The sequence below is a fragment of the Lissotriton helveticus genome, chromosome 5_1 (genome assembly GCF_964261635.1).
Source record: "Lissotriton helveticus chromosome 5_1, aLisHel1.1, whole genome shotgun sequence".
Lineage (NCBI taxonomy): Eukaryota > Metazoa > Chordata > Amphibia > Caudata > Salamandridae > Lissotriton > Lissotriton helveticus.
In genome coordinates, this window is record NC_136065.1 from 1,734,373,023 (window position 1) to 1,734,384,247 (window position 11,225).

The following is an 11,225-nucleotide window of genomic DNA, read 5'->3' on the forward strand; positions in this document are numbered from 1 at the left end:
AGGACATGGGGTCCGGGAGTCCGGGTCAGATCTTTGAACGTTTCAGTGAGAAAGCTGAATGGTGAACTGGCGAGGTTGTGCTCAGCAAAGGGCCGCTTGCGCTACATTCAGCACCGGTTGATCTCAGGAGAAGCAATGTACCACCAGGATGGGGTACACCTGTCGGACTTAGGAACGGACACATTCATAAGTGAACTTTGGGCATTTATTGCGAACGCAGGTGGGGAGGGTGTCAGACCTGAGGGCCTTGGCCACCCTTGTGGCGGAGTACAGACCTGCGAGCAATAAACAGTGATTCAGGGGAGGCCGCCTGGCGGACTCCATAGGCCAGCTCTGAGGGGGGATATGGGGAGCTCTCCGCGGGGAGGAAGTCACCACCGGCTGGGGAGGCTAGGGCGACAGATTTCGAGCCTCCCGGGCGTCCCAGGGCAGCCGGGTGGTAGAGAGGTGGGCCCTGGTAAGGACGGACAAGGAACGGCGGGCCTACCACTCCAAGGGGCAGGTGCACGGCACCTGGCGTAGGATACCCCGGCGTGAGATGCGAACCAGATGGTGCTCCTCCCTTAAGGCTGGGGGTAACAGGAAAAGTACAGGTGTTGTTGGAAAATGATTTCATGAATATCAATATGCATTGTGTATGCTTGTCATGTTTATTCAAATGTGGAGAATTAAACATGGCCTTTTTTACCCCACCAAAATCTCTTGGTTATTAAATTAAAAATGTGGGGTACTGCATGTTGGTATCGGGTTGAGGGTGGCGGGGGCAGAGCTGGAGGGTACGGGTCCTATGCCAAGCGACGCGCTTCACGAGGCGCGCACTTAGGGCACGTCCCCTCCGGCCCCCGCCCCCAGTGGTAGCAGGGGGGCGGCCGGGCGGCCAATGGCGGACGGCCGCCTCCCCCTCTCTCCAGTGTGATCACCTCCGGGTCCCGGGTGACGCACATCCGGTTTGGGCGAGGGGCGGAGACCTCGGGCCTATGTAAGGTCAAGATCCCCTGGCCGGGGTCTCTTTTCCCGTCGCCCCTGCTGGACTGTGTGGACCCCGCTGCTGACCCTCGGACTCCAGGCCGAGGCTTCCTTTTAACTCCCACCCACCCGTCCCTGATTTTAGTGGTTTAAGGAAATGTTGTTGCGGAGTACAGACCTGCGAGCAATAAACAGTGATTCAGGGGAGGCCGCCTGGCGGACACCATAGGCCAGCTCTGAGGGGGGATATGGGGAGCTCTCCGCGGGGAGGAAGTCACCACCGGCTGGGGAGGCTAGGGCGACAGATTTCGAGCCTCCCGGGCGTCCCAGGGCAGCCGGGTGGTAGAGAGGTGGGCCCTGGTAAGGACGGACAAGGAACGGCGGGCCTACCACTCCAAGGGGCAGGTGCACGGCACCTGGCGTAGGATACCCCGGCGTGAGATGCGAACCAGATGGTGCTCCTCCCTTAAGGCTGGGGGTAACAGGAAAAGTACAGGTGTTGTTGGAAAATGATTTTAATGAATATCAATATGCATTGTGTATGCTTGTCATGTTTATTCAAATGTGGAGAATTAAACATGGCCTTTTTTACCCCACCAAAATCTCTTGGTTATTAAATTAAAAATGTGGGGTACTGCATGTTGGTATCGGGTTGAGGGTGGCGGGGGCAGAGCTGGAGGGTACGGGTCCTAAAAGCCAGGCCTATCAGCTGTGGCATTGCTATTTAGAATGACAGCTTAAGAAATGCACTTATGACGCTAAATACTGTCGGGCACAGGCCCAGCTGGGAGTGTCTCACCATCGGCAACGCTTCTGCCTGTCCAGGACACACGACAGAGATTAATTTACCTCGTTGTGCAGTCTCGGAATTCCCGACTTACTGCTGCCTTTGAAAGGCCCATAGCTGCTTCAGCAAAGTTCATGACAAGCCAGGCACGCCAAGAAAGGCTCACACGCAGGTACGCTTTATTTACCTGTGGAAGGGTATCAGTTATCACCCAGCGAGGGAACGTCACACTCATATTCTCACGGATACACTGGCGTGGGAAACTTCCACCCTAAAAATAGAAATATCAGAAGATTTTTTTTAAATGATGGTAAATAGGTTGGACACCAAAAATGTACACAGAGCTGTGATCAAAATGGTGCCTTATAAATCTTACTAAATGCCATAAACCCCTCTTAGTCTACGCAAGGCAATGAAGGGAACGCATCAGGGGTACCCCCTTGCCTTCAATCTCTTCCGAGGTAGGGGCTCATGGCTCTGCCTGTGGGGAGGGGACTTGAGGCTGCCTTCGGGCTCTGACTGACTCGATGAGTGATCTCCCGAGGTCAAACTCTTCAAAGGTAGGGGTTTATGGTTCTGCATGTGGGGAGGGGGCGGGGCTGGGGAGGTACACACTGCCTCCGGGTTCTGACCCAGTGCTTTCCCAAGGACGGGCTCTTCAGATGTAGGTGTTCATGCTCTGCATGCAGTGGGCGCGGGGCTGGGGCAAGACGTGCAGTGAGCTGCTATGTCCCCGAGCCAGAGATGCCCTTGCAGGGCCCTGGCAGTCTTTCAGTCACTAGAGGAAGAAATGCGCGAGCATACACAATTCTCCTGTATCCTCTCTCTTCCCGTGTACTATCACCACCTGCCCCATCAGGCGAGGCCACCCTAGTGTGGGGCAGTATTTCACAATCTGAGGCCTGCCAGGGCCCCTATCGGGCGGTCAGTGCCATCAATCCCCACTCCCCCCTTCTGAGCCGTCTCAGGGGCGTCGTCTGTGAACCCCATAAAGGCATAAACCTTAGGTGGTCCGAGCGCAGAAATAAGCAGTTCTTCTGGTAAGCGGCGCCAGGCAGCGTGGGCTCTGGCGGGACCCCATCAAAACCTCTGCCCTCTGACACTGCCTCGCGGCAGCTGGTGCAGCCCTACGAACAATATACAGTAAACGCATAAATCAGTGGATTACCATCTTTTCTAGAAGTTGCAGGCTCGCGCAGTTCACTCCCTTTTCCTGGCGGCGGGAAAATGCACACTTGTGGCAGAAGATCAGGTCCCCGCAGAGGAGGAGGGATAACCCCGTCACTAGCTTGAGTCGGCCCATGGTGCACAGGACTGGCTGCAAAACAGGGCAAAACTCACCATTAGAAATCAATCTGCACTCCACAATTTCAGAAATTCAAAAAAGTGCTCCGGTGCATCCACTTTTACTCTGTTGTAAACAGTTGTGCTACTGAAGGATTAAACTTTTTTTTTTTTTAGGGTCTTGACCTGAAAAAATCTACTATGTGTTTATATGTATATAGAGATAACTCTAATCACTAGTATATGCAGTAGACCTTTGTACTCTCTACCATTCCTATGTGACTCTTACAGTATATCCATTTGTATCTCTTCCTTGATTGACTTTACTACTTGTACATTTGCATTTTTTTCTGTTTGCATCTTTTATGTAACACATGTAATCCTAAATCCTTATGTTTTGCAACTGGTTCTTATGTAAAGCGCTCTGACACCTTCGGGTAAAGTTCGCACGACATAAAATCGCATTAAATAAAAATAAAATAAAGTAAATAAATAAATCACTATATTGCTAGTACCAACTAAGGAAAGAGTCAAAGCTACCAGTAGGCACATTCTTTGCGCTATAACAACACAAATGAATAAATAAAGAAATCAACAAAAATTAACGTGAATAACCGGATACATATATAGCCTCTCGGTTTAAGGTCTAGGGTTACAAATGTATTGTAGAAAGAAAAATCTGTCTCAGCTAAACTTTATGACACAATTGAAAACAAGCATTTGCAATGCAATAGGTCTCGCATTATGAAAGTTTGAGCTATTGGTCTTGTAAATGACCATTTTTTTATTTATGTGTTGATTTTGAAAATAGCTAAATTAATAGCTTTGTCATTTTCAATGCCAATAGTTATAACTTTCGCACATGTGACGACTATAGCATTTGTAATGCAACATGTTTTGTATTTACGTGACTTAGATGTATTGATATTACAAATAGCAACGGCTTTTAATTTTTTAAAATAATTAATACTTAAATAAAAGTGATTGTAATTTATATTGGCAATAGCTTAAACTTTTGTAAATAACGTTTGTGAAGATTATGTTCAGTGTATTTTATTGTGATGAAAATCCAAGAACAGAAGTGAAATAACATCTTTTTGTGACATTTGTAATAAAGCTTGAAACATTGAGAGAACATAATTGAACCAGTTGTTGTTGAATGGTTGCACAGATTGATGCTGGGATTGCGCTGAGTGATGCTGGGATTGCGCTGAGTGGTGCTGTGGTGGTGCTGAGTGGTGCTGTGGTGGTGCTGAGTGGTGCTGTGGTGGTGCTGAGTGGTGCTGAGTGGTGCTGTGGTGGTGCTGAGTGATGCTGTGGTGGTGCTGCTGAGTTCTCTCTGCAACTGCACTCTGCAACTGCACTCTGCAACTACACTCTGCAACTGCACTCTGCAACTGCACTCTGAATCTGCACTCTGCACTCTGAATCTGCACTCTGCACTCTGAATCTGCACTCTGAATCTGCACTCTGAATCTGCACTCTGAATCTGCACTCTGAATCTGCACTCTGCACTCTGAATCTGCACTCTGAATCTGCACTCTGAATCTGCACTCTGCACTCTGAATCTGCACTCTGAATCTGCACTCTGAATCTGCACTCTGCACTCTGAATCTGCACTCTGCACTCTGAATCTGCACTCTGAATCTGCACTCTGAATCTGCACTCTGCACTCTGAATCTGCACTCTGAATCTGCACTCTGCACTCTGAATCTGCACTCTGCACTCTGCACTCTGATCTGCATCTGCACTCTGCACTCTGAATCTGCACTCTGAATCTGCACTCTGAATCTGCACTCTGAATCTGCACTCTGAATCTGTACTCTGCACTCTGAATCTGCACTCTGAATCTGCACTCTGCACTCTGAATCTGCACTCTGCACTCTGAATCTGCACTCTGAATCTGCACTCTGCACTCTGAATCTGCACTCTGCACTCTGAATCTGCACTCTGCACTCTGAATCTGCACTCTGAATCTGCACTCTGCACTCTGAATCTGCACTCTGAATCTGCACTCTGCACTCTGAATCTGCACTCTGAATCTGCACTCTGCACTCTGAATCTGCACTCTGAATCTGCACTCTGAATCTGCACTCTGAATCTGCACTCTGCACTCTGAATCTGCACTCTGCACTCTGAATCTGCACTCTGCACTCTGAATCTGCACTCTGAATCTGCACTCTGAATCTGCACTCTGAATCTGCACTCTGCACTCACAATCTGCACTCTGAATCTGCACTCTGCACTCTGAATCTGCACTCTGAATCTGCACTCTGAATCTGCACTCTGAATCTGCACTCTGCACTCTGAATCTGCACTCTGCACTCACAATCTGCACTCTGAATCTGCACTCTGAATCTGCACTCTGCACTCTGAATCTACACTCTGAATCTGCACTCTGCACTCTGAATCTGCACTCTGCACTCTGAATCTGCACTCTGCACTCTGAATCTGCACTCTGAATCTGCACTCTGAATCTGCACTCTGCACTCTGAATCTGCACTCTGCACTCACAATCTGCACTCTGAATCTGCACTCTGCACTCTGAATCTGCACTCTGCACTCACAATCTGCACTCACAATCTGCACTCTGCACACTGCACTCTGAATCTGCACTCTGCACTCTACATATGGTATGTTATGCTTACATACGTTCCATATATTATCCATGTATATGCCACATTTAGTTAAGAATATATGTTCTGTTTAGTTACATTACTTTGTTTGTAAACCCTTTTATGCTGCTCTAAAGTTATTTCAATGGGTGAAATGCGGAGCCTGGCCGAGAGTAACAAGGCAGTGCTGGAAGAGGGGCTGCGCACCAACTGAAGTGCTCTGGTTGCAAGGCCTGTGGCCCTGTGAAGTGATAAGACTTGAACGGCCGCAGGCCGTGTGAAGTGATAAGCCTTTGAAGTATGGGAGTGTGGGAGGAGTGCTGCTACGGCCTGGGGAAGCTGGCTGGGGAGGGGGAGGAGAAATTAATGCAAGGCTGTGGGGAACAGAGTTTATGGCCCAAAATCGTGTGCCTGTGGCCACGTGAACTTCAAGAAAACGCCAAGGAACGAAGCCCTTAGTTTGAAGAGTATTTCGAGCACTTGAATTCTCGTTCCTCAATGCGCTTGCGCGCATTGTAGGTCACGAGACCTAAAAACTGAGTGCACTTTTGAATTAATATTACTAATAAAAAAGAAAGCATACAGGAAATTCACATGGTTAACCCTTAAATAACACGACAATCCCAAATCGGTGCCCCTAGGAGAACAACTCTAACTCACAGGTAAGGTTTGCCAGGTGGACACAAATGCATTGCCTGGCCAGTAAACTGTGGCTGATGTCACAATAAAGTGCACATTTCAGTAAAGTTCATTCTCTGACACCATACTAACATACAGTTATCCCCACCCCCACTCACAGAGACAGAATCTTACCTTTTCGGATGCTGGTCTGATGGTTTCTCCTACCCCTGCACAACCTGGCCTGTATATATTACATAGTGATTGGTTACATCATGAAAATGAAAAGCTGACACCTTGGACGGGAGTTTTCGGTTTCACTCTCCCTTTAGCGTCCTCAAATTCAGGCTGCTATGTTTGAAGAGTTCCTCTTTCTTTGGTGTTTAACAATTTTAAAACGACAAGTAAGTGTCATGTGGCGGCAGCAGGGTCTTTCTGCATGAAATAAAATAGTTTATATGTGTGTGTTTTTAATGTAAATAGCGTTTACACGTGGCACCTCTGTCTGCACGAGGCAACCAGATCGGCAATGAAGAAGGAAGGTGGTTTGAAATGAGCAGGTTTTCCTTCAAATTCACCGCCCGAAGAGGCCAAGCAATAGGCAACAATTGTGCAACACAAAGAACACTTAAGATATAATAGCACTGCATAACATGAAATAACATAGTTCTGTCCAGCGCTACATAATCTACCAAATATATAACATAGCACAGCATAATAAAACAAAGCATTACTTAAAACCTAGTACTGTAGCATGACACAAAACATCACAACAAAACATACAACAAAACATAATACAACATGCCAGCATGACATATGGTAACAAAACATAGCATAACATATTATATGTGCGCATAGCAAACATCTTGACATAGCATAACAAAGCTCACACAAAGCAGCAACCATGATACATCATAGCATACCCGAACAGACCGATAATGTGTGTTATGCTAATCCGACGGATCACTAAACATCATATTAGATCCATTGGCTAATCTTTTCCTTGCACGTTTGTTTACATTTTCCACTACAGTTTTTGCAGACGAATTCGTGCACGTCTCTGCTGCCGAACATGTTTTGAGACTCTAATAATGGCGGAAACTGGAATGATTTTCAATATGTGTTCTACTATCATTTTTACATACCAATTCAAATTGAGTGGATGTTTGATAAATATTTTCCATTTTGGGGTCTGGAGCTGGCCACTAAATATTGATTTTTCTACATTTATATGTCTAATACATTTACTTACAGATTCTTTCAGCCAACCTCCTTTATCCATTTGTCTCGTATTGTGTCATTAACAATTTCTTTTGCCCACGGTCGCATACAGCGTGGGGCAGTGGGCAGCGCAATGCAGCTATTAGCTCATTTCAGTAAAATTGTCAGCATTCTTACCTTTCGCAAGGAGTACATCCACACACAAAGTAGTTCACTTAAACATCAGGGGCTCCTATGGCAATGCACGTTTTTGGGGCTAAACAAATGTTTGCTTTTAGCCATTGTTCTTAAATTGACGAGGACCTGTAGCTTTCACAACAATAAAGTTGTGCATGGCAATACAAACCAAGCAATGAAAAGCCCAAAGGCTTGCAGCCAATGCCAGATATATTGGCTTTGCCAATGCTTTTTTTCTCTTGGATTTGTTATGCTTACAATGGTGGCCAAGATAGGAAGTATTCTGTTCAGAATAATTAGTACTCTCCTTGGGATGCTGATATTGGCCCTGATCTTCGGTAAGAGTGAACTCTGAAGCCTGCAAGGCCACAAGGACTCATGTCAGTACCTTTGCGTCTCACTCCTGAACTCTACATGGTTAGTGCTGCATCGGTAGCAGGATTTTACCCCGCCCTGGGAAGCCACATGATTATTCCTAACAGCATCAAAAAGTGGTCCCAATGCTAAGCGAAGTGGGCGGCAAACACCGGTTGAAAGTTGAGGCACAAATCCTTTCGCTAACGGGGTGGCAACTCTGCAATATCGGAGGAGCGTCACCCCACTGCCTGGCTCAGAGACAGCACATGAAAATAAAACGATGTTCTGGCATCCTTTTATTTTTCATTTGAAGCCAGCTTGCGCAGGGAGAGGCGGGGCATCGGAGGAGGAGTGCTATCTGCACTGCCTAAGTGCACATATGTGTTTGGACAGCCGTCTCAGGCTGATCAAAACAATCATGCACACTTACGTTTCTCCAGTCCAGCTGCATAGTACAACCAAGCTGGAGAAACCCCCACAGACTCACTGGCCTGAGTGGAGCATCTTTTCAGCCCGCTCAGGCCAATCCCTGTGCTGCTCTCCTAAAGGGAGAACAGTGCGGGGATTGAATGGGAGTCTGTGACGTGGTGGTCCCAGTGTATGCTGGGATGTGGAAGAGAAAAGAAGAATGCAGCTGGCAAATTACGGTAATTTTTTATTTTTTAAATATTCTAACACCCCGCATCCTCCTCCCACGCTCCCCCTCCCACATTCCCTGCACCTGCCCCACCGCCCTTTGATTGTGGCGGCAGCCACTGATCACCAACACTAGACTCTTACTAATTAGTGTGGGTAAGCAGTCATGGCTTTCTCTTGGAGGTGGTAGGAGTTAGAATCTCAGTTAGAATATGATACATTACATTGCAGCTTCAAATAAAAATGGTACTTTTCCTGCTAGGGAGGTAACTAGAAGATGTAAAACGACAAAAGACACACAAGATACTAGAAGATGCTGGCTCCTTTTTTGGGCGGATATACAATCCCACATCTGTTGAAGCACCAGGAAGTACATTTTTCAATACGTTTGGTACTGTGGTTGATAGTATTCTGTCTGGCTGCATTCAGATCGATTCGGAGATCTTCAGGACTAGTTACAGAGGGCTCAGCTTTGAGCCCCACTCTTTGTATTTTATATCTAGCTTCTTTGGCTGGCTTGACTGAATCCTTTGTTGTGCAGGTGATTTCGTATGTAGGCGACACCCAGCTTTTAGTGCCTTTTCAGGAACATTAGGATGATGTTCTTATAAAGCTTAAGGAATGCCTTAAGGGAGTTGCTGGCTGGATGGTTGCCAGCTGCCTCAAACTGAAATCTGATAAAATTGGAGTTTTTTTCTTTGATCACAGTGGTCCACCTTGCCTCTGACACACTGAGGAACTAAATCCCCCTCCTCCTCTAGAAATTCAGGTATAGTATTCGACTTGACCCTCTCCTTTTCTACTCAAATTAAGTAAGTAAGTAAGTAATTAAGTGTCAGTTTTCTTAAGCATGTGATTACTGAGGCGTCTTGGCAATAGCAAAAAACCTTCAGAAACTAATTGAGAATCCAAAATAAAAAACCCTATAGAGAAGAGACGAAAAATCCACGGAGAAACTGAGATTCTAATCTGATAGATATGGGTTAAAGCATTCCAAAGATCACAGGATAGAAACAAAAAGCTTCTACCTTTCCATCTTCTCTTTTTTTTGGGGGGGGATAGCCACTAATTTGGCCAAATAAGATCGGAACTCGCTACGTGGAAGATACCACTCAAACTTCTTTTAAAAAGTAAAGGGGCCCAGAACCATGCAGGGGTTTATGAACTATACAAAGAGCCTTGAATTTTACCCGTTCAGATATGGGGAGACAGTGCAAGTTGAGAATCTTCTTGGAGATGGAGCTGAATTTAGGGATCTTCATGAGGACATGAGAAGTCGCATTTTGCAGCATTTGAAGTTTGGATCGAAGACGTTTATTGATGCCCAAATAATGAGCATTACAGTAATTCACCTTGGAGAAAATGAGTGTCACTACCACTATTCTTTGCAGCTCAAAGGGGATGAAAGGAAAGATCTTTCTTAGCCTCATGATAAGATAAAAACAAGATGTAATCTTATTAATCTGATCTGAAAAACCCGCCTGCTCATCAAATAGCGCCCCCATGTATTTTACCTTCCGAACTGGAGAGGGAAGGGAACCAAGATTCTTAGGCCACCATGAGTCATTCCAGAATGAAATATCATTCCCGTAGAGGATAACCTCAGTGTTGTTGGTGTTTAATTTTAAGGAGTTATCCTGCATCCAGTCATTTATATGGTTTATGCAGTTATGGAATTATTTTAGCAATGATGCCAACATCAGAGGAAATAGATACAACAATTTGAGTGACGTCAGCATAGGATATGGCAGTAAAGCTGTATGATTAAATCAGCGTCACCAATGGACTAACATAGATAATAAACAAAGTGGGGGATAAAGCAGATCCTTGAGGGCCCTCACATGGAAGAGTGAAAGGCTTAGACTTGAAGCCCACAATGTCCATAAGTGTGTTCTCTATTAGATAAAAAAGACCTGAGGATCGCAAAGGCCGTCCTTCCAAACCCATCCCAGCAGGTATCATCTGTTTGTTTCACCAAATGTAAATCCTTACGGAAGCTGCTGCACTGTTTAGACTATGCCAACAGTCTCGTTTTGGGTCTTTCTGCCTTTCTAATTTTGAAGACTTCAGATCGACCAAAATGCAGCAGCTACATTTATATGGGGAGTTCCTACTGGGCAATCTAATGTCTCCCACCTGTAGCTGTTAAATTGGCTGTAAATTACTGAGTGCATCGAATTTAAAGCCCTCATTTTGGCATTGGAGTCAAGGTGAAGGTCTGTCTTAGCTGTGAAACAGACTCCACCCCTATAAGCACTACAGATCGTTTAACTCTAATAAGCTCCACCAGATGCAGGTCCCAAAATTTTCCAACGTTAGACGGGGAGGCAGTTCCTTGACGTTTCTGATGGCTGACCTATGGAATTCTCTCCCAGCCAACCTCCATATAGCTCCTTCAGTCTCTCTCTTTAATTGAGAATTAAAACCTTTTTTTGTTAAAGATTAGTTTTCAATGATGGATGCCACTTGTAGTCAGTCTCCCTAAGTCATGAGGGCCAGGATACTTCTGAAGAAGCAGCTGTGTGCTGTACAAATGATTTTGATTGATTGATTGATGGCCGGAC